The sequence below is a fragment of the Coptis chinensis genome, chromosome 9 (assembly GCF_015680905.1).
Source record: "Coptis chinensis isolate HL-2020 chromosome 9, ASM1568090v1, whole genome shotgun sequence".
Classification (NCBI taxonomy): domain Eukaryota; kingdom Viridiplantae; phylum Streptophyta; class Magnoliopsida; order Ranunculales; family Ranunculaceae; genus Coptis; species Coptis chinensis.
The window spans coordinates 69,865,323-69,891,157 of record NC_141464.1 but is presented as its reverse complement, the minus strand read 5'-3'; the positions used below and the strand labels follow the sequence as shown (position 1 = coordinate 69,891,157).

The 25,835-nt window shown below is 38.1% G+C and overlaps 1 pseudogene; it reads right to left on the bottom strand.

Annotated features, from left to right (window-relative positions):
• Positions 1 to 17,240: 17,240 nt before the first annotated feature.
• LOC147477694 (uncharacterized) lies at positions 17,241 to 19,663 on the bottom strand (annotated as a pseudogene).
• Between the last annotated feature and the right edge of the window lie 6,172 nt (positions 19,664 to 25,835).

Sequence of the window (25,835 nt, the reverse complement as noted above, 5' to 3'; positions counted from 1 at the left end):
ATAGCTGCTGCAACACCACTCATGGCATCCAACAAATGTTGAGCTCGAAGACCATTGCGGCCATAAGAAATACCTTTTGAAAATGACCTAATACATGACAATAGGGCATCTCTCTCTACCACTAAAGGGGGCTCAACAAAAGGAATAATTGGTCTTACAGGTGGTTGTCGCATCGGTGCTTCTCCTCTAATGCACATATAGTCTCCACAAAAGATTGAGGCAACTTTTGATGATGACAACACTTTTACCAATAGTAAAATGTCCATCAAAGACTTTCTACAAGCATCGACACATTCTCGAGAGGGGACAGATCTCTGGGGTGGCTAGATTGAAAGATGCTCTATTACAGACGTTAAGAGATAAAACATCCCACCAGGCTCATTCCATGTCATCAAAGCATGGAGAATCTGTTTCTGCTGAAGGTTTTTTCTAGTACCAGAACGACGCTCCTGACGATTCTATGGTTGAAAAACTTGCAGAGTACAGCGTGGCAGAAGAAGAGACGAATCCAAGGCATAACTGAACCAGGATCAACCGTAATATCCCAAAGAACAGATTTCAGTGCACCAAAAAAACCCAAACGGCAAGCACATGGTATACTTTTCACAGTACTAAAAGGTATACGGAATGCACTATCAAGTAACGTCTCATCAAGATGCGAAACAATACCAAGTAGATTAGGGGTATCACTGTCACCCCTGTGTGTCGTGAGTGTAAGATCTGTAGTGTTGGGCTTAGGGGGCGGCTATGGTATGCCCACAATGACACATGCGGGTTCTCCACTCTCCATCAAAGCAGGTGGTTTTATGGTATCATCTAAATAACGACATGGTATACCAAGTGCATGAATGCAAAGACAAATGCCACAAATCTATTTGTCTAAGGACTTTAGGGAGTTCTTTAGTGACAAATAAAGTTCACGATCATCCTTAATTTCATCTCGTACCCTTTTGATACTCAACTGGCAATCCAAGTGTTGTTTATCGAAATGTGTGAAAATATAGGGAACAGTAAACCCATTGCCGTTCACCCTATTAGTGCATCCGTGACAATCCCGGAAAGGACAATGAACACGCTTTTTAGGGGGTGGGGCACATAACCCCGAAGAAGTAACTAAGAGGGTGAGACCTTTCTTCCCTCTCATAGCCAAATCCCGACGGCAGACCCATATGGATTACATTTTATTTTTATTTTTTTTTAAATATTTAGAGGGTTAAGGCAGACCCATATGGATTACATTGAAGGTCCCTAGTCCAAAGGCTCTCGCCGATGCACCATTTTTTAGTAGACCCAACCGATTTCACTTTGTCTATAAAGACCGGATTTTGCACTTTGGTCCGTTGAACAATCGTTAGCAGCACCCTGTCTTTTCTAGCCCGAAAGCTCACGTGATCCAAAGTTGTTTGAATTCATGTTGCTGGAAGGCTCACATGACCCAAAGGCCCATCACATAATTACATAAGAAATAAATCCAAATAACACTTGCTGGAATTCGAATGTACAACCTCTCCTATGAGGAGAGGGGTACACAAAGCTAGAAGCTCTTGTGTAAGTAAGAATTGTTCCATTGCTGGGATCTAAACTTTTTGTGAATCTAATTGCTTATTAATAATCAAGTTTTTAGACAAACACACACACCCTGGACGACTCACACGTAGCAGCACCAAGTCAACAACTCACACGTAGCAGCACCAAGTCAACAAGGTTTGACCATGATCATGTTGTTTGAGTCATGTGAAATGTCCTAAATACTCTTTCAGACCTAAAATTATATAAATACCCACTTGACTTCCCAAGACCAAAAAAGTGCTAGTGACATGTGTCCCATCCTATCAACTCAATCCAACATCTTAAACAAAAAGGGAAAAGGAAGGAGATGACGACTGTGTATGAGGGGATTAGATATGTAGAGTTGTTGCAACCATTAGATGAATATCAATGGTGAGGAGTGAATCTTAAAATTTTAAGTTCAACACTTTGAAGCTTGCAAAATTTTGACTAAGTGGAGGAATTCTTGGAGTAAGCTTGAATTTAATTTGGTGTATATAATTAAGATTTAATTTGTGTTAGGGATGAGAGTAGGATTATTAGGCGTAGATGGATTCGGGTGGAGATTAGGTTTTACATTTATTTATTGTTTAGGGATTTTGAGTTGTGAATGAGGGAAAGTGTGTGGACTGTGGAGTGTATCAATGTGTAGAAGATTAGAAGGATAGGAATTTTAAGGAGAGAAAGAGATTTGAATACTTGTTGTTTGTGGTAGTTTAATTTGGACCTAAACTGATCCACAAAGAAAGGGTCTAATATTATCTCACGTGGAGTATGGAGAGTATGAGACGTCAGTATAAGTATATAACACAAGTAATTAGGCCGAGAGCCCAATTTTCCAATTTTTTTTTGCCCCAAGTCCACCCTGATTTTAATTACGAATTTAAGGAAAAAACACAGACTGACGTTAGCAATGTAAATTTAAATTTTCATATGATATGATATGATATGATATGTAAATTTTTTTATATATGAAAATTTAAATTTACACAAGACAACTATGTTAATATAATTTTACAGACTTCTTCAATTGCGAAAAATACCATGTAAATTTAATTTTCCACATGTAAATGTATATTGTCATATGTAAATACAAATGTACATATGTAAAATACTTTGTAAATTTACATTTTTTTGTGTAAATTTAGTTTTACATAGGTAAAAGAAAACTGTGTAAATTTATATTGTCATATATAAATACAAATTTACATATGATGATGTCAGTTCGGTTTGCAAGAAATGAGGCTCAGCTCCTTGGTTCTAACTCGATTGAGTATCCCTCCCATCGACCCATATCACATAACCTCCTTATTATTTAGGTCTGGTTAAATAACCTCCCTGTTTTCCAAAAAAGAGATAAAATCTGGTTTGTTTTTATTTCCCATTTTATTTTATTTCCTTTTTTACCCTTTTCGGATTGAAAATTTTCCGACTATATATATATATATGTAAAACTATATTTGCATAGTCATTGGAACTATAAAAACTTAAATTTACATAATAACTTTTGGGATTGAAAATTTTCCGACACCTGACAGAATATATGTAAATGTATTTTTACATAGTCATATATATGTAAAATTATATTTATATAGTCATTGGAGCTATGAAAACTTAAATTTACATAGTAAATTTTGGGATTGAAAATTTTCCGACGACACCAGACAGAATGTAAATTTAAATTTTCCCATAAAAAAAAATTTCATATGAAAATTTAAATTTAAATAGGTTAAGAAGACTGTGTAATTTTATATTGTCATATGTAAATACAAATTTACATAGGATGACGTCAGCCCGGTTTTCACAGGGATATTTTGGTCTATTTCAGCTTTGATGTTATGTTTTAAATAATATAGAGGTTTTTTTGCATTTGTTCGCTAACAGGGGGTTTTTGTGCAACCATTTAAGTGCCAGGGAGATTAAACCCATTGTCTGGTTCGGTTTGTCCTTGAGCCGAAATTATTAATAAAGATTTGTCCTAAAATCGAAATTATTAGTGAAGATTGTTGACGTCAGCCCAGCCGGTTTTCCTTAAATCCGATATTAAAATTTATGATGGACTTTGGGTGAAACTATTATTGGGCTTTGTCATGGGCTGTAATCCCTGAATATATGCTGATTTGAAAATGATGAAAAGCTTTTTATACTGAAACTGTCTTAGAATTAAAAGTACATTATGGAAGTTTCTACTTGCACAAATGGAATGAATGGTACATAATATTAATATTACATGATCATATATAATATAGTGATAAGGTTTGTTGTCCCCGCAATCATCTTGAAACAACATATTTGAGGAAATTGGTAGTGATGTATTGCGTCTTTTGACGCCCTTGATTCCATTCTTAAGATTCGGAGCATAATAACTATTTTGAACAACGTAAAAACCTCTTGAAATTTGAATGTTAACTATGAAGAGAATTAGGTTAGATATTTATTCTTCTCTTCTTTGAGGTATATATAAGATGTATACAAGCCTAATAAGGCAATAAAGATTAATACACGATCTTCACTAAGTATGGTAACACAAGTTATTATTTAACACTCCCCCGCAAACTCGACTATCCTGGAGAGACATGGTTAGAGCGTAGAAGTTGAAAACGAGGCTTGTGTATCCCTTTAGTGAAAATATCAGCAAGCTGATCAGGAGAAGGAACAAACTGGACTCGATGAGTTCCAGCAATGAGCCGCTCACGAATAAAGTGATAATCCAACTCAATGTGCTTGGTCCGACCATGAAACACAAGATTGGATGCCATGTACGTTGCACTAAGATTATCACAAAAAAGTGTGATAGGTCCTGAAACTACAAGTTGGAGCTCATGTAGCAAGTAAGATACCCAAGTAGTTTCAGCACACACATGAGCTAGTGACCGATACTCAGCCTCAGCACTAGACCGTGAGACAATCGGTTGTTTCTTGGCAGTCCAGACACATAAACCAGTGGTGGAATGTCGAGAGTCGGGACAACCAGCCCAATCAGCATCAAAGTAAGCCCAAATGGCGAGTGGATTAAGAGAGCGACGAATTAGTAATCCATACTCTAATGAACCCTTAAAGTATCTAAGAATACGTTTGGCTGCAAGAAAGTGAAGAGTATAAGGAGTACTCATAAACTGGGCCACATGATGAACGGCATATGCAATGTCAAGGCGAGTGAATGCTAGATATTGAAGAGATCCAACAAGTTGACGATACTCAGTCGCATCAGGTAAGGGGTCACCACTCGAGGCTGAAAGCTGGGCCTTGGCACACACAGGGGTGTTGCAAGGTTTACATTATGTCATAGAAAACTGACGAAGTAGATTAACGATGTACTTGGTCTGTGAAAGATGGAGACTGGTGGAAGTAGATGTGATCTCAATACCTAATAAGTATGAGAGAGAACCAAGGTCTTTAATCTTGAATTCTGCTCCAAAAATAGAGATGAAAGATGATAACAGAGTTGGGACATTTCCAGTCAGAATAATGTCATCAACATATAGTAACAGAACCATTATCTCTGATGAACGGCGAAAAACGTACATCGATAGATCTGCTCGGCTCTGAAGAAACCCATAATGAAGCAGAAAGGTGCTGAGACGCTGAAACCAAGCTCGAGAAGCTTGCTTAAGACCATAAATAGCTTTATGAAGCCGACATACATGATTAGGACGAGTATGATCAACAAAGCCAGGTGGCTGACTCATATAAACTGTATCATCAAGAAAGCCATGGACAAAACCATTTTTGACATCCAACTGACGCAATGACCAACCATAAGATACAACAAGGCTCAAGACGGTCCGAATAGTAGTGGGTTTCACCACTAGACTAAATGTCTCGCCATAATTAATGTCAGGCTGTTAATGAAATCCTTTAGCCACTAATCGAGCCTTAACTTATGTCGCTCAATAGATCCATCCGATTTCAGTTTCAGTTTGAAGACCCATTTGTTTGGTAACACATGTTCGCCTCTGGGAGGAGGGGTCCATGTCTTGTTTTTCAAAAGAGCATTGAACTCATCTGTTATCGCTTGGCGCTATTCAGAAAACCGAATAGCCTGTGAGTAACAAGTGGGTTCCTCAGTGGAGGTAAGTTGGACAGTTAAAGCACGAGGAAGAGGGTACCAAATTGTACCATCAATGCGAACTTTAGGTCGGCGAATGCCATCTCTGTGACGAGTGACCATAGTATGGCTAATAGGAGGTGGCCCAGACCCTGGCTCAGAAGAGTACCCATCTATAATGGTGGTAGGTGATTGATCAAAGGAGCCAGCTGAATGAGTAGCCATAGGAGAATTAGTAGCCTCGGGCACAATCACTATATTAGGAACATGCACATGGACTGTAGGGGGCACACTCACTGTAGGAGGGACGAAAGGGAACAAAGGGGTTGAGGAACCAGCTCGGACCGGAGGAGACTAGTACTAGAACAAGAACCTAATCCATAGAGCCATTAGTGGAGCCTGAGGGCAAAGACTGAAATGGAAAAGTCTGCTCATCAAAACGAACATGCCGAGATATGTAAACCCTTCCAGTGGAGCGGTCAAGGCACTTGTACCCCTTATGCTGCATGCTGTAACCTAGAAAAAGGGGACGACCACTGAATAGTAGGAGAAGGAAGACGGTTGATGAGATAGACAGCAGTGGAAACCGCATCAACCCAATGAATCAAAGGAACATGACTACTAAAAAGGAGAGTACGGGCCATGTCAGCAATGTGGTGATGTTTTCGTTCTGTCAAACAATTTTGTTCTGGAGTATGTGGACAAGAAAAACGATAATGAATACCATGAGTGGAGCAAAGAGTCTTAAAGTGACCATTATCAAATTTCCCCCCTCCGCCACTTTGAAAGTTTTGAAGGTTAGAGGAAAATTGAGTTTTGATGTAGGCAAGAAAAATTTCAAAATGACTAAACACTTTAGATTTGTGTTTCATAAAATACAACCATGTAAAGCGTGTAAAATTATCAGTGAATAAAACATAGTATTTGTAACCAGAGTGTGAAACAGTAGGAGATTGCCAAACATCATAATGAACAAGAGTTAAAGGTGAAACAATATTTATTTCATTAGAACTGGAAAAAGGAAGGTGTGTGGATTTACCCATAGCACAACTATTACAAAAAGACTGCTTAAACTTAAACTCTATTGACAATAATAATTTATTTGACCCCAAGAAAGACATAACCTTATTTGAGGGATGACCTAACCTACTGTGCCATAAAGACGAGGTCTGGTGAGATGCATGTAGAGCTTGGGAATGAGGCGGAAGCGGAGGTAGTTTGTAAAGACCATCTCTACATTGGCCCTGAAAGAGTAGACATCCATTAGATTTAGAAAAGATAAAGAAGTGATGAAGAGAATCAAATGCACAAATGACATTGTTATCACGACAAAATTGAGCAATAGAAAGTAAGTTTTTGCGCATTGAAGGGATAACATAGACATTGTTAAGACGAAACTGAGAGGAACCAATAGGAAGTGCCATGTTACCCGTGTAAGTAATGGGAAGCTTACCACTATTGCCAAGAAGTACCGAGTCAAGTCCAATGTAAGGCGTACGCTGGTGAAGATAAGTCGAGTCTCTAGTCATGTGAGTAGAAGCTCCTGTATCCAAGTAGTAGGAAGGATCATATGAATGTTGTGGAGTAAAACCAGATGGGCCTCCTGAGTAATAAGGTTGCTGAAGAGCAGGAGGAGCAATCTGTAAACCAGCAAATGTAGAATGTAGGGAGCCAGGGACCTGAGGTCTAGCAAAACGAGGCAACATGGGACAAGTGGTAGCAAAATGCCCAGTGCCATGACAAAGTTGGCAAGAGCCAACAGCTGGGATGTGCTCAAGAATACCGGTGCATCCGTCCGATGTTGGGGAGGGCCCCTATAGTTCTGAAAATCAGTTGCATCATGTGGCGGCTTGGGAAAAGGATCCTTATAGGTATTTTTACTTTTCTTACCCTTATGAGAATTCTGGTAAGAGGCATGAGAGGCTAGCAATGTTGAAGGCCCCAAGGGGAGCCGGATGCGGTGACGAGACTCATAAATAAGAAGCCGAGGCGGCGTGCGATAACCGAGGCAAGGACTCAAGGCTCTCAAGTGCAGAATCAACATCTCATATTCGAACCTAGGCCGCGAGTAATTGCATTGACCAAATCAGTGTTTTTGGCGGGTTCACCAATAGCGGCTAGAGCGGCGGCATATGTTTTGGCCTCCCCAAGATATTCGAGAGACAGTCACGAAAATACCACGAGATATCTCGTTCAAATTTCTCCTAATTTGAGAGGAATTGGCAACAGATCTCTGAGAAAACTTCTCCTGTAAACAAGAACAATAGCAGCAGAAGTTTGACATCCAATCATAGACGAGAGAATAGGAACAGACAGAGTGGTAGAGAGAATGCTGACAAGTGTCTTACCAGTGCGTAGCCAAATATTATAACCAGGATCCGTAATAGTAGGACATGGGTATGAACCATTAGCAAACTTATAAAGATCTTGGCCAATAAGAAAAGCCTCGATCTGATGAGACCATAACAAAAAGTTGTCATCATTGAGTTTGACCGTGACAAGATTTGTAATGGTAGGGATAGAAAAAGTCGGCACTGTAGCAGTTCCAGAAACAATGGATTCGGTTGAGCCATTAGTTGACATTGTATAAAAGTATCGACTATACTAAACAACTAAATGAATCAGGTGATATAATAATTGATAGGAACACTTACAGCAGAAGTCTCACAATAATAGACCGAGAATAAGAAACACAAAAGAATTGTGATGTCGCAAGAAGACTGTAAGAGAAATCAAGACTTGAAACCAACCCTGTTGTATGAAAGTGCCGAATGAGAAGCCAGGAAGTGGAATCCGTTGGTGCAAAAAAAAAATAATCACTAGAGGCCAAAAAGAGAGTTATTAAGTGTACTGAACAAATGAAACAAAACTTGTTCTTTTGCTTATGCTTGTGCACGTGTGTTGAAGTGAGGTTTTGTGTAATAAAGACAAAGCAACGCCTTTTTGGTTTGTTCACTATATTCCAATTTCTTCTTTGCAACAACTGAATGAAAACGGATTAAACAGAGGTAGTAAGAGAAAGAGAGAGAAGGTGATGACGGCTAGGGTTGGGAGGAATCGACCTTTACTGATACCATGAAGAGAATTAGGTTAGATATTTATTCTTCTCTTCTTTGAGGTATATATAAGATGTGTACAAGTCTAATAAGGCAATAAAGATTAATACACGATCTTCACTAAGTATGGTAACACAAGTTATTGTTTAACAAACTATACCGTCCATGAATGTTCCGATGACTTCCCTGATCCTGAAACAGGAGAAGTAAGGAAGAAAGGATAGAGTTATATAGTGAGCTTGTAATATTACAGGCCAGAGAACTTAATGCTTACAGAGGCTAGGTTCAATCCTATGATGTTGGAATTACATTTTAGCATAGATAGTAGGTAGGTTTAGTAACTCAAATCAATGGAACTATGGAAGCAACTCACTCAACTTAATTTGCAATGGTAGACCAAATCCAATCAAGCAGGATCTCGTTCTCTGACATAATAATGCATAGGAAAAGGGGAGCAGAGAGCAACAGGGGACGCGAGAACACCAATCATGGCCAAGGCGGCAAGAATAGCACCAGCACCACCAGTGTTAATATGCAATCCATTTGTTTGAAAAATCTTGGGTGAGTAAGATGAATAAAAGCAAATCAAACAATAATATAAAGAGTGCAGGCTGAGACAATGTTTATATTGAAGTATTGAACACAAAGTCAGAAAAGGTTTTAACCCTTTTGAGAATCTAACTTCTTTAAAAAAAATCCATCGCGAAGCTCACGATGCTGAATGGATCAAAGGGATTTTTATTTGTTTTCCACATTTGTCTCCATTCGAAATCTTGAACTGTGGCTCAAAACTGAAATCAGTTCCCTTGGAGCAAATGTTGTTCTATTTGTGTGAAGGTGGTTTCTCAAAATCGAGACCACGATATGGCCAATAAGCGTTTTTCCCTTACATATCAGGAGGAAGAATAAGGGGTTTGGATTTGGGAAAGACCGAGTTTGCTAAGGAGGCGAGTGCCTACATATCTTCTCTTGATTAAGGGGGGAGAGAAGAATCGTGTCTCAATGTAGTTCATATAGGTGGTATTTATAGGCATAAGAGAGTATTGATCTTCCGCATTAACGTGTATTCTCTTGTACATATGTAGGGTGGAGATTACGAATGAGTGTTAGGTTGGTTCTAGTAGGAAAGCGGTGATCATTGGGAGTGGGTGTAGTAGTTCATAATTCCCGGTGATTGGAAGTACAGGTAAGGCTTTGGTAATGATTACCCTTGGATTAGGGAAAACATTTTTATTCGAACCGTTTTGCTCTAGGTCGTTCGGTCTTCTTTGGAACGTTCTTGAGCGAGCTAAAGTGTACCACCTACATGAAGCGAGCTGCTCACGAGTCGATCTTGGAGGACGATGTCTTGAGTACGCTGCAATCTCTACTCATGCTTAACGTGTGCTTAATATTCTTTAATGAGAATATTACTCCCTTACAGATGAGTTGTGGACGTCGTTTGAGAAAGAACCCGAACGACTCGCCGAAATCGTTTGGGAAGAGATTTGTACAGTCTGCGTATACCGTTCGAAAGCATGCCTTCTGGATTGTACTCCCAAGTCCCAACGACCTGTTGCCTGCTGTCCATTGAAACGAAACTTTTCTGAATTTCGATAGTTTGTCGATATTTCAGCCCAAAACCTATTTTTCTCACTTTTTTTCTACGTGTACCTATATAAAGAAAATATATTAGGGGTTTGAGACAACTTTAAGAGATTTATTTTCAAGAGTATTATTGAAGCTCTATTGAGCTAGGGGTTGAGTGAGGTTGATTGTTCTTGATTTTAGTTAATTAACTCTTGTAAACTCTCCAATTTTTAATATAAATGAAACTCGGCTCTTGTGTGTGTTGGGGAATAACGATTTCAATCGATCGCCACTACACAGATAACTTGTACTTGAACCAACTACTACTCCAGACAAATTCTAAATATCCACTACAACCAACCTAGCATGCTCAACTCTCTAAAGAACTATTACCAACAAATAATAATGCAAAGAAAATATAATGCATACCACAACACAAAGATGTACCGTGGTTCGGCCAATGGTGCCTACTTCCACAAGAGTTAATTTTTTTATAACGTGGGAATGAAGATTACAATCACTCCTCTCAGTCTCTCCACCTTACTAGATCACTCCTCTCTCTTTACAAGTTTTTTGTCTCTACAAAAATTCTCTTTCAATCTTGATTGCTCTCAAAATTAGGTTTCAATTTCGTGACTTGTGTTGGCTAGGGTTTCCAAAACCTTACTTCTATTTTTATACTAAAAACAAATTTCGTGGGTACTATAGAAAAATAGAAACTGCGAATATAGGCATGGGCGCGGGCGCGCTCTAGGCAAGGCCAATTCGAGCGCGCGTGCCCTCAAACCTCATCCCATGAACAGTAACAAGGGCACGGGCGCGCCTTTGGGCTAGGCCAATCTGAGCTTGCGCGCGCTCAGACCTCATCTCTCGAACATGACTTCTTTATCATCCTTATGTGAGGGATAACTCCAGCAATCTCCCCCTCCCGAACAGTGAGGGGGGCTACCTCCATGCATTCAAAATCAACAAGAGGAGTCTGCTACCATTCCGGCAATAGCACAACAAACATCAAACTTACCTTTCGGTAAGACTTTGGTCATCATATTAGATCCGTTCTTGTCGGTATGGATCTTCTCAATGCACAAATGCTTCTCTTCAAGTACTTCTCTAATCCAATGATAACGCACATATGTGTGCTTGGATCTAGAATGAAAACTCGGATTCTTACTCAAATGGATGGTGCTTTGACTGTCACATAGAACTACAAACTGTTTCTGCTTTAGCCCTAGTTCATCGAATAACCTCTTCATCCATATCATCTCTTTGCAACACTCAGTGGTTGCAATATACTCGGCTTTTGTAGTAAAGAGAGCAACACACTTTTGTAACTTAGATTGCCAATTGCAAGAAATTGCTCCTCCTGTAAAAGTAAATAGATAACCGAAGGTGGACTTCATCGAGTCTACCTCACCTGCCATGTCTGCATCAGTGTAGCCTTCAAGTAAGGGCTTACTTCCACCAAAACACAAACACGCTTTGGAAGTACCTTTGAGATATCTCAATATCCACTTAACACATTCCCAATGCTCCTTACCAGGATTTGATAGAAATCGGCTTACAACACCAACAGGGAAAACAATATCCGGTATTGTACACACCATTCCATACATCAAGATGTCCACTACGGATGTATAAAGAATCTTTTCCATTTGACTCTGCTCATGCTCACCCTTTGGACACATCTCTTTGGTCATGCAGAACTGGCCACCAAGCGGACAACTGACTGGCTTCGTTTGATCCATGTTGAATCTTTTCAACACCTTCTCAATGTAGCTTTCTTGAGAAAGCCACAACTTCCCACTCTTTCTATCACGAGTGATCCGCATCCCAAGTATCTGCTTCGCTTAATCCAAATCCTTCATCTCAAAAGACTTACACAAGTCTTTCTTCAGCTTGGATATCTTGTTGATGTTTGGGCCAACTATTAACATATCATCCACATACAACAAGAGCACTATAAAATCCCCATCTGGAAATTTCTGAACAAACACACAATGATCGGAAGCAGACTTCTTATATCCTTGCTTTACCATAAAGGAATTAATCAAACTTTATGTACCACTGTCTCTATGTTTGCTTCAACCCATACAAACTCTTTATCAGCTTGCATACTAGGTGCTCCTTGCCTTTGACCTCAAACCCCTCTGGCTGGTCTATGTATACATCTTCTTCAAGGTCTCCATGAAGAAAGTTGTCTTGACATCTAGTTGCTAAACCTCTAGGTTCATACTTGCGGTGAGACCCAATACCACCTTGATAGAATTCATCTTAACTACAGGAGAGAAAATTTCATCAAAGTAAATACCTTTTCTTTGACCGAAACCCTTCACAACAAGGCGAGCTTTGTGCCTGGGTGTGGATTATTCTCCTCATGTTTGATTTTGTAGATCCACTTATTCTTGAGAATTTTCCTTCCTTTTGGTTTCTCAACTAAATCATAAGTGTGATTCTTATGCAAAGAATCAATCTCATCATGCATGGCCTTCAACCACTTCTCTTTGCCTATACCTTCAAGAGCATCTTGATAGTACATAGGTTCTCCACCATCAGATAGTAAAACATGCGTATGAGGTGGATACCTGGTTGAAGCTTATCTCTCTCTGTCAGACCTCCTTACCCCATCTTCTTGTGGCTCAGGAGGATGTACTTCTGCTTGCTCAGGTGGTGGTTCATGCACTTCATTTGCATCTTCTATATCAATAGGTTCTATCATATCCCATCATGAGCAATATGATCATCATCATGAGCTTCAAACTCATGGTTTTCTGCATTCTCAATGCCTTATGCGTGTTCCACAGTAGGAACTTCTGGTTCTGAATTAACAAGATCATTAGTGAAAGCTTCTAGCTTCTCACCATCCTCAAAGTCTACTATGGTTTGGTCTTCCAAGAACACAACATCTCGACTTTGGATTACCTTTTTGTTAATCGGATCATATAGTTTATAGCCAAACTTCTCATCCCCATAACCCAGAAAAATGCACTGCTTGGCTTTGTCATCAAGCTTGGATCTCTCATCCTTGGGAATATGAACAAATGCCCTGCATCCAAATACCCTAAAATATCCATAATCAACATCTCTGCCTAACCATACTCTCTCTGGATAATCACTATTCAGAGGCTTTGATGGCGATAGGTTGATCACATGCACCTCATCCTCTCTACAATACCCTATGTATTGTTTCTACCCAGTAACTTCTAGGTAACTTAGAGTGTGACAACATGCATCTCATCCTCTCTACAATGGTCCGGTTCATTCTCTCGGCTATACTATTATGTTGCGGTGTCTTGGGAATGGTCTGCTCATTACGAATCCCATGACTTTTGCAATACTCTTCAAATAGCCCTATGTACTCACCCCCATTATCTGAGCGAATACACTTCAAAGGCTTCCCTATCTCTTTTTCCACCATGCTATGGAAAATCTTGAACACGCCAAGTACTTCATCCTTGATCTTCAGACTATATGCCCATATCTTTCTTGACACATCATCAATGAGAGTCAAGAAGTACAAAGCTCCCTCGTGGGACTTTACTTTCATAGGACCACATAAGTCAGTTTGAACTAGCTCAAGGACATTGTCCTTTCTATGAGACGGGAATCTTTGGAAAGATACCCTATGTTGCTTTCCTACTAGATAGTGAGTACATCTATTTAAATGCGTACCTTTGATGTCTGGCAAGGCCTTTTGCTTAACAAGAACTTCTATGCCTTTTTCTCCCATATGACATAGTCTCTTATGCCATAGCTCGAAGGAAGCTTCTTCTTCTGTTGCATTTATTTCTGCTTTACACAAACTAGCATGTGTTTTGTAAAGAGAGCAAGTTTTCTTCCCTTTGGCTACTACAATGGAACCTCTGCTCAGTTTCCATACCCCGTTACCAAACGAGTTTAGAAAGCCATCATCATCTAACTTCCCAACAGAAATTAGGTTTAGCCAAATGTCAAGGACATGTCTTACATCTTTGAGTGTCAAGGTGTAGCTGACATTGATTTCTACATGAACATCACCAATGCCTACAATCTTTGAGATGCCACTGTTACCCATCTTTATCTCACCAAATTCACCACAACTGTAGGTAGTGAAGAATCCCTTGTGCGGTGTGACGTGATAGAATGCATGCTCCTGTATCTATCACCCACTTTGTATCCTGGCATGAGGTACTAAGATAGCACACACCACATTCTGACACAATTCCTACTAGACCATCATCGACTAGTGCGGTAGTATCTCTGCCTGTGTTTCCGTTCCTCTTTACCATGTCTTCATGTACACAATTATTCTTCTCATCCCTCTTCAGTGTTCTGTACTCATACCTAAAGTAACCATTGGTGGCACAATAGTAACATTGTCTCTCTGCCTTAGGAGTTCTAGCTTCACCCTTAGATTTGTTTCTGTCATCACCTATAGAATGAGATGGTTTTCTGCTCTTACCTCTCCCCCGCTTCTCTGTGACAAGGATCTCTGAGTGAGAGGAGCTGCTTCTTGAACCCCTTCTTGTCTCCTCATTCAACAATGCCCCGGTAGCCATCTCCATGGAAATAACTCCATCCTTAGCGGCTCCATTAAGAGAAACTGCTAACGTCTCCCAATTGTCAGGTAGAGAGTTTAATAGGAACAAAGCCTCAACTTCGTCTCCCATATCAATCTTCATCAAGTATAACTGATTGAAGAACCTTCTTTTTACTTCGTGTTAGGAAACTTCTTAATGAGCAGCACTTTGTTTCCGGCCAACTTCCTTTCATAGAGATCTTCAAGTTTCTTCCATAAGCTAAAAGCAGTAGTCTCTTGGGATACATTGTCACACCCCAAAATTCCAGAAAATTTAAAATAGAGAATTATCCAAGATATAATTATCTCAATCGTCACCCTATTCAATAATCTGAAAACCCAGGATGAAACGAAACCCTAATAACATATTATCAACCACGATATTAAAATATGAGATCAAATTTAAACCAAACGAAACAATCCTTCAATCACATTATTAAACTACAAAGAAACTAACCAACTCTATTACATATGTCTCAAAAACAAAACCGTACACTTCAGGAAAATAAAACTTAAACCATGAAACTCCAAGAGCAAATTCAAATCACGTGTCCTCATATACTGCACTCCATCATCTATGTTTCCAAGAACACATCCACGTTGCAAAACAAAACAAACATGGGTTAGCAAATTGAATTTGCTGGTATGAGTAAGACTAAAAATATAAAATGGTATAGCAGTATGTTCAATCTTTTAAATCAAGAAATATACTATTACAATCATTTCAACTTGGAAGACAATTTAGTTATGTATTCTCAAAACAACATGTAGTTTCTTCTCCAAGTAAGATTTCAACCCCCAATATACATTTCCAATAAATCTTATATAACAGTATTCATCATTCTCACTTTCCAAAATAACTCACAGTATAATTACTACTTACATTCCACTTATTACATACACATATGATAACTTATTTAAATATGAGTTTGATACACTTTACCTTTAAGCCAGCACGTCGTCTTAGGGTAGGATAACGTCTCTGCATAAAAAATTAATAAGTCCTACTCTCCTGCAAAACAAAGTTAGATTTCCCAAACGTAATTATTTATAGTATACATCTATTTCACTATCACTGCAACCATCATGGGTATATATAATCTAGCATAATATATCGCCGATATTAACATTCATGTCACACCACCATATCCATTATATCATAATATATCACCAATATTAACTAATATTTATATCACACCATCATATCCATCATATCATAATATATCACCAATATTAACTAACATTCATATCACAATAACCATATTCACATTCCTTCGTAAGAAATTATATGCATCATATCATAAGATATCACCAATCATATCCAACAACTCGCTCATACTTAAAGCCAATATTTTTCTTAAAAATCACTCGTCTACTTATGAGAACGAGGAAAATATCCCTACCAGGGAGTATCAACTCACACAAACCACGTATATATTTCTCATAAGAAATCATATACATCATAATACATAAATATTCATATGCAATAACTCAGTCACACGTAAAAATTAATATTTTACTTTGCTATCACTCATCTACTTATGAGAACGAGGAAAAAATCATAACCAGGGAGTACATTCATCCCTCGTGAGTATCAACTCACACAAACCACATAAACATTTCTCATAAGAAATCATATACATCATAATATATAAAAATATTCATATGCAATACACTACAAGAAAATTGAGCTTTTGCCACAGGTACAACCTTGTTTTAGCCACAGTCATCAGCTGTTGCCAGGGTCCAACGGCCCATAGCCGTGGCCAAGTTTTTAAGTGGCCGTGGGGTATTGTTTGGGTAGTTGAGTTTTAGTTCCCATTTTGGCCACGACTGTGTCCATTTGTTTTATCCACCGTTGGATCATACTTGAATTTTGATGTCCGTTAAGATCTCATGAAACCCTCATGAAAATAAAGAGGAACCATGAAACAACTATCAAAAATCGAAGAAGACGACTCGAGTTATTCTAAAGAAAACTCGATATTAAAGCAACAACAAGATTTGGCTTCCTTCTCTCTCTCCTCTATAAATAGTACTTCTATTTTATTCACTTCTCTCATCTAATAGAACTTTCCTCCTCCCCCTCTCTCTGTCTCTCACCCAGGTTGAAGATGGACGAAAAGCATCAATTTTTCCCCCTCACACACTCTCTCTTTCACGCTAGAGTCACGAGGACTAGGTTGCATTGCACTCTTATATCTTTTTTTTTTTTTTGGGTGAACTAGTGTTACCCCCCTACTAGATGAGCCAATTAGGTCTCCCCCCTAAATACACACAAAAAAAAAGTCAAAGTGGGTTGACCAAAAATATTTTGTGTGTATTTAGGGGGGAGACCCTAATTTCCCATCTAGTGGGGGGGTACTAGTTAACCCTTTTTTTTTTTACTTATTTTGATGTTAGTTGCTAATTTAGGGTTCTTTGATTTTAATTTTTGTAAGAGAATTTGTTTTTTTAACACCAATTAACATTACAAAATGTAATTGAGAAAAGTTCACAAGTTCCTTCATATGAAAAGGGTGAATATATAACTGACCGAGTCTCTCTCTCTCTCTCTTAAAATCTCCAAAGTACTAAAGATCAGTAATTTCCGACAACTTCATCAAAATTGCTCGATGGGGATACAATCCCACTCCGATCGACTCACGCCATAACTTTAACCATGGGACACATCATTCTTGAGAAGCAACAAAAGACTCATCTTCAGATTGTTCTGAATCTGAAATGCCAACCATCTTCTGAATTGAATCAACATCCCCTTGGCGGTGTGTGTCCAGAAGAGTAATCGATCCTCGTCTGTAACTCCAAATATCTCTTTGATGATTAAGGAGCTCTCCCTTAAACAGAATTCTGGCAGCTCAAATAGATAAAATATCTTCCCAAAGAGTGCCTGCACAACAAGTTTTCTCTTAAAACCCTTCTCTGAGTATCCTGAAATATCCATGACAACTGGACCTTTGTCCCTTACAATTCGTCTTGATATCTCGTTTAGAATTTTAGCAACTTTGGGCATCATTCAAGATAGAAGCTTTTACGAGTTGGATCAAGTCTGCCAACATGTCCGGGTTGAAGGGTTTTCATTCATTGCATGGCTTAATGTACTTGCAAAAATTTCCTCCATACCAAATCCTATCTCACGCACAAGTTCGGTGGAGCTTGATTCTGAACTTGATTTCATCCTTTGAGGAGTAAGTCATCTATGGATTTGCATAAGAAAGCATTTTTGTTTACCGGTTTGTGTCTCTTTAGCCTTTGGTGAATTTGACTTTCGAGGGGGTCTTGACAAAGGCATTAACGAAAGTGAGTCCAAAGATAAGCCATGGGAACGGCTAGGATCGAGGGAGAGAGCTCGACCCCGACCTCTACAATTGCTTTGGGATATATTCAGTAATCTTCTTTAATCTTACTATTTTGTTTTCTTGTTATCTGCTTTTGATAGACTAAACCTCATGGCCATGGTGATGTCCATTTGCTTCTTTACTCTAGTGGTCTTCTACGGTTTGGTATCGTTGCCTTTCATAGAACGATTGGATTTTCTTTTTTGTTGTTAGAAGTTATTTTTCCCATTAATAATGTATTAACCTTGTTATGTTGATTGATGATGTTTAGATTCATACTAGTCTTAGGCTCCATTTTTATATGGTATTTTTCCTGAGTTGCCTCTAATATGACAAGTTTCATTACTATCTTAGGCATGATGCAGGATTGAAGTGGGTTCTCTTTTATTAAGATACGAATGGATTACTCTTCAAGGTTAGATGAATGTGTTGTCATGACATATTTGACTACTTGAAGAATTTTGTTAAATGGTTGATTTTTATCATATGATGTATTTGACTTGAATGATTATCTTATGAGCTTATATGGTTTTTTTAACTTACCACTTCTTTTGAAATTTTAGTGCTTGCTTCTTGGTTCCGTTTGAAATACCCCCACATTGCTTTGGGTGTTTGGGCATCTTCTGCTCCTGTTTTATACTACCTGGGTGATACCAAGGTCAATTAAATTTTGAACCTCAACCAATTCCTTGTATGTAATACCATGTAGGAAACAAGCGTTAACTGTTATGAGACCATAAAGAGAAGCTGGGACTTGATCGATGGTATTGGATCCAACGGCAATGGTTTGAAGGAACTTAACCAGAAGTTCAAATCTTGCAGGTAATCTTATAAATTACACAAGTATTATGCATCAAATACTGTTCTCATTATTTTGTATCTATTCTACTTCCTATGATAATTGCTTTCAATTTGCTGATTTTATTTCTTTTTCTTCCTAGCCTTTTGAAGTCATCCATAGAGTTGAAAGATTATCTTCAAAGGAAATATCAAGATGTTTGCCTGAGATTTATTCACCGAAGGACACCCCATGGAAAAGATATGCGATGTTATAGATGCAATGTCTACAAATTTCTGATGTTCTTAGCGAGAATATTTGCGGTGTTGTGTTTTTAGATTTTTAAAGTTAAATATAAATATGTGTTTTCTAAGACAATCACTATATATAAACTGATTTCTCAACTTATTATTCTTCGTCGTTGCAGCATAAAGTTTGGTTTACACTAACAAGTAACAACTCTCTATGTAGGAATTGAAGCAATTGAAGGAAATGAACCACCTAAATGTTACCCAATATCAATACTTACGACTTATGCGAGCATATATCAATGGACGTGCCAAGTATCTCAAGTATAATATTGTCTCAGGCTCTCAGCCATAACATTTTCAGATGGATTTGCTTACCTTATTGTTTGTTGTGATACTTCAAATATACACGGAGCTGATAGAACCAAGTACAACGAGCACTAATGACACGATGTTCCAGATTCCCAGTGCAAGTTACAGTCAAAAGGAGTATTGTGAAGAACTGTATGGACCTCTCAACCATCCTGCCTTAGTGTTCATTGAAGCCTGAAAATTTATTGAAAATTTATGGGAGTGATGTCCAGGGACTTGAAGCCTGAAAATTTCTTGCTAGTGAACCGGGGTTAGGATTCTCCTCTTAAGGCCACCGATTTTGGAGTCTCAGTGTTCATTGAAGAAGGTTAGTTTCTATCAAGCTGTGTTTGGCATTGCAAAGTCTAGAATAACTTACGATATGTTAAATGAGATAATTGATGTACATATCTTTTATCTTTGCTTCGTTTCAAAATGATTGTCCAGGCAAAGTTTATCGTGACATTGTAGGAAGTGCTTATTATGCGGCACCTGAGGTATTGGGTCGGAGCTATGGGAAGGATATAGATGTATGGAGTGCCAGGGTAATTTTATATATTCTCTTGAGCAGTGTTTTTGCTTGAACCAAGCACTGCCTCAGTTTAGTTAGTCTCATGTCTCGGTTGTTGAAATCAATGCTCACAACAATATTCTGATCTGTTTTACTCAGACACTTAAATGAATGAACTGAACGCAGAGACAAAAAAGGGGATATTTGAAGCCATCTTAGAAGGTAAGATTGACATCGAAGCGCACCTTGGCCTTCTATATCCGGCTATTGCTGAAGGATCTTGTAAAGAAGATGCTAACATGGGACCCTAAGAAACGGATTAATGCTGCCCAAGCCCTTGGTGAGTACCATGGAAAAATGATAGAAGCTCTAATTTATTTACTTTATAGTCACTCCTGTTACATCAGTCTCATTCTATGAAAACTCAGGGTGCTTGTTTCAGTAGGAATAATAACTAATAGAGCTATATAAAGTACAGCTTGAAACTTCACTCATATTGCATTAACAGTGATCTTCATCCCAGACTCACAATGCCCAGTATAATTGCAGATAAAAGAGTTGGGACCCTTTGCCAATCTGATCCGATCAGTCCCACTCTTAAGCACTTTTGCACCCCTTGAATCCCGACATGTGTTGTAGCTCCTCGGGTCAACGGCAACCACGTTATGGAATGAAGGGTTGTACTTGAAAATTACACCATGAACACACGCTTTAGCATGTATGTGAATTTTAATCTAAATGAGTCAAGACACACAAAAGAGCATTTTCCGCATGCAGTTCCCCCGAAGTAAGTTTGATTTCATCTTATTATAATAATAAAATTAAAGTGCTAAAAAACAAAAAACTAAAATGTTTTTATGTGAATATGGTCAATATCGCCTTTTTTTTTTCTGGGATCAATATTACAACCCGTTGCATTCACCAAGAGCATCTAAATCTTATATTGAAGTTGCTACCGAAGCTATCTGTAATAATTGTTTCATGTGTAGTCTTAGCATGTTTTAAGGATGTAAGTAATGTATACTACTTGGGATCAAACTCATCTGGGTAGATATTGGGTTCATTTGTTGACGATATAATAAGAATAAAGAATATCATTTTTCTTTGTCATTTCTGGAATATGATCGGAAAGAGACAATGATCATTTTGAGTGTAAGCAAGGGACTTGCTGACATTGTCATTTCCATCAAAGACCTGGAAGAATTCAAGGGATTTTACTCTTTATTAAATATGGAAACATGGTTTGGTCAGGCTAATGGGATTTAGGGATCCTTACCCTGGCTTTGCCGTTGTTTTGCTTTCTTAGTCGGTCTGTTTCATCTACTTATGTAATTATCGTTGGTAATCTTTGTTTGAGTTCAACTGTTTTACATATTCACATTCACCTTCGGTAGTTCTCAGATTTCCAACAATTAAATTCTCATTTCAGACTTCGAGAGAGCATTGAGGACGTTAATCGATTATTAGAAGCAAAGGAAAATGCTCTTGATGGGTTGCAGCACTCTCTTTTTGAGAAAGAACAGATTTGGACATTCAAACATCTTTTGAAATACTTTAGGGTTACTGCTTCCTAAGAATTTGTGGGTTCATCTTGTTATACAACTATTATCCCCATCACACTACTTATGTGGGACTGTCATCAAAGAGTGCTGATTAATGAAGACGAACAACAAAAGAAATATATTATTAGTTTTTATGACATATTTCACATATTTTGGCAGGGGACAAACATAATGCCGGGTGGTGCTACAAGTTTTGGGAGACTCAGCTGGATCGTTTAGCTACCAAAGATCAAACTTACCAAGTACATCACCAGCCCTGAACCTCTTTCCCAGTAGCCACCCGAAGAGTTAAAGGTTAAAGGTCCGATACGAGCATCTCCAACTGTGTAGATTGTTGCATGAGCAATTTCACAATGAACCAAGTGGGACTAGTAGTGTGGACTGCAATGGTCACAACATGATTTGCTTTACTGTTCCCTGCACCATCTTAAGAAAAACAACAACTATAAGTGAAAGATGAAAACCGAGAAACTTGAGGTTTTGTGGTGATGGACTTCAACCGAGGAGATCGGCATGCTCCGCCAAGTGCTCTGTCGTTTAACATTACGTAACTTATTTTCACATTTTGTTCAAGATGAGATGATTGACACACGCGGTGTTCTGATGTTTGGTTTGGTTAGTCGCTGTTGTTGTTGTCGATTGCCCTAGGACTGCACTGATGTTACTTTCTTTCAAATTGGAGGTTCGAAAATCCTTGGAACGAATTCTATATACGTGGTGAGTTCCTTTACATGATTATATGGGATAAATGTATACTATTGTGTAGACCTTTAGGCATTTAAAAGAATACTATTACGATGTAGACTTTGGTAGGGATTAATTAGAACAACATTCCATATGTAATGGTTAGTACTTTCTCCTTCATTTGATATTTGCTATATTAGATGATTTTCATTTCTAATGATTGCTTTTAAATATTGTAGAAATATCTTCAAAGCCTACTCTAAGGAAGGATCATGAAGAGGTACAAATGAGGAATATCGTTTGTCGAGTTTAGGCACTATATACGATGATGTTTTCATTTTTCTTAAGAGTCATTCTAAATAGTGTTTAAATTTTTAAAGAGTGTTATATTTGTTCTTTTATGTAAGTTAGGATACCTAATGGGATCTATGTTGTAAAAAAAAACCTTATGCCAAGTACATATTGAGTATGAAATATTGAATTGTGGATAATTAAGATTCTTGTGGGTTTGATTGGAATGATAGAATTTTGTATGAACTACAGGTGATGCGAATTGTATGAATTTTGTATGGTGCTAGAATCAATTTTTTTTATCCAACAAAAGACATTTGCCACGGCCATAAACTGTGGCGAAATTTTAGATACACTCCACAAAAGACATTTGCCACGGCCTAAACCTATTGCCAAATTATAGATCCCAGTCCACAAAAGACATTGGGCACGGGTCGTGTGAGGAATGGCTACGGTTTAGTGCTATGGCAAAAGGAGACATTGACCACGGCCCTTGTAACGGTTTATATCCGTGGCCAAAAATGAAGCTATACCCACGGTCTTTAGCTGTGGCCAAAGATTAGCCACAGGCGCATTGGCTACGGTCCTGCAACAGCTATAAGCCGTGGCTAAAGGTCTTTTGCCACAGCTCATGACTGTGGTGAATACTCGATATTCTTGTAGTGATAACTCCATCACACGTAAAATCAATATTTTACTTTGTTTATTAATTATCTCGTTGACTCATTTATTAAAAGACACAACCCAACCTTTAGTTCCTACTCCATGATTTGCACTTCACACATTTGCCAAATCACATATATCCGTGTGCCTCACTCACACCGAGTACCACTACAAGACATATGTCCCAAGCAGGGATATCGCCTCCAAGAAACATATTTTCATCTTGTAAACTCGTAACTTGTGAGTCGCAACCATCTCTGAGCTTAACAAAATATCAAGTCATTCATGGCACATTCAATGAATACCTTGGGTATTACCACCACATTCAAGGAATACCCATCATAACACTAACAAGTCATTCATGACACATTCAATGAATACCTTGGGTCATTCCCGCCACATTCAAGGAATACCCATCATAACACTAATAGGTCATTCATGGCATATTCAATGAATACCGTACCTTAGGTCATTCCCGCCACATTCAAGGAATCCAGACCTACATTCCTGTACACTCAAGGAATATAACCCACCCGCAAGGCGAATGCCTTAGTTCCTCTCTAAGGCGGCTTTTCACATGACATCATTAGTCATAAACATTTCTTTTCATCAAAGAGGCGTGGAGTGATCTAAAGATGTGGGCGACACATTAAATTTTCACCAGACACTTTTACATTGGATCTTAACACTCAAGAGTTCTCATTTATTATAATACTTTCATTACAAAACAAACATCGTCTCAAACAATATAATCATTACTAAATATTCCAAACACAATAACTAATCAACTCACCTCAGCTCATTATCAATTATATAAATCATAGATATAAAAAGGTTCAATCAGGAATAACGCATTAGTTAAATGTCTCGTGAATACATTTTAAATAACCACAATCACGTACACAATTAAGTACTAACATTGTACACATATAATTATCATAATAACTAATAACTAATAACTAATAACTAATATATAATATAGTATAATAGCTGCACTTTTGCTCAAAGCTGACTACATATCCAAATCTTTCAAGATTGGAATCAAGCCTTCGTAGTTCATATCAACCACATTGTCAAAGTCATGGTCCATTCATGCTAATATATATAATTGCATAAAACCATGTCAAATCTTTATTAGATAATGACAAACATGTTTATACAAGTTTAGACAACATCATATTATTGGATTTGTCCACAAAGTTCAATATGTCAATAGTTCGAAAAGTCAACATTCAAAAAGTCAACGATCAATAGTCAAAGGGTCAAGCCCAACAGTCAACAGTCCTAGACCGGTGGTCATCCAAACAGGTCCTAACCCAAACCTATGTTTAAACCAGTTCAAACCATGGTCCTAACCCAACTAACCAAAACAAAACCAAGGGAAAAGCCCAAGCCCCAAAGTCTAAAACCAACCTATTTATTCAACCTGGCCCACTTTAAATTATAGGAACCTAGCCCTAAACAAAAATAGAAACCGGCCCAACACTAACAACTACATTTCTGATCCACTTAAAATAAAAAGACCAAGCCCACAAAATAAAAGAAATCAGCCCAAGCCCAACTAACTAAACAAATCTTATGTTACCAAAACAAGATCGGGAGACCGGATCGTGCTCTCAATCATCTTCCCCACCAACACCAGCAACTCAGTTTCTAGCCACCACAAACTTTCACTCGCCACCACTCCAAACCTAACCGAAATCACTTAGGGGAAAAACCCAACCACTTTAATTAATGCAAAAACTCTTATTAATAAATTTTGAAATCACTCTCCAACCATGGATCTTGACCTCCATTAACCACCGTCCGACGGCTTCACACATCCCCACTCGACAGTACCCAAACACACTACACTACCCCATCACCAACCCAAGAACCAACCTATCCAATTAAAACGCCCACCACCCTACATACACCAACCACCATCAACAGTTCAAACAAAAACCGATATTATATATTGATCTACCAACAATCAAACAGTTCAACATCACCATAACCCGATTTACCCACAATCAACACTCTAATAATAACAGCTTATATCAACAGAGTATAAATAATTAAAATCGATTAGTAGTCAAATCTGTTTATGAATAGAGCTTGGTTTCAACAGTACGCAAAATAGTTCGAGAATAAGCAGAACAAAACGGAAAAACTTATATTATCGACTGAAGTTTTAAATAGGCTAGAAGCTATGTGAAAATCCAATAGTTTAGTGAATGATAAAAATATCTACTCACCTCTGTTGTGTTTACAATTGATGAATATAAACTTGAGAACAAAAAACGCCACTTAACAATCATCCGAAAGCAATCCCAATAATCTTCGCCTTTTCTCTATTTTTTCCCCATGTGTAAAACTCTCTCCGTGTGTTAAAACTCTTTTACGTGTTTTCCCCTTTTTCCGAAAACCCCCAAAAATAGGGAATGGGGTTTATCCTCTTTACCCTATCTCTTTCTAATCTTTATCCCTTTTTATTTTATATATTATTATTATTATTATTATTATTATTTTATTGTGCTAATAAATATATAGAAAAAAACGGGGTGTTATATATATGGTGGAAAACACTGTCATCAATCCATTGTCGAATGTACCCTATTGCTTTTTTGTCAAGCTTGCTTTACTTAGCCAAA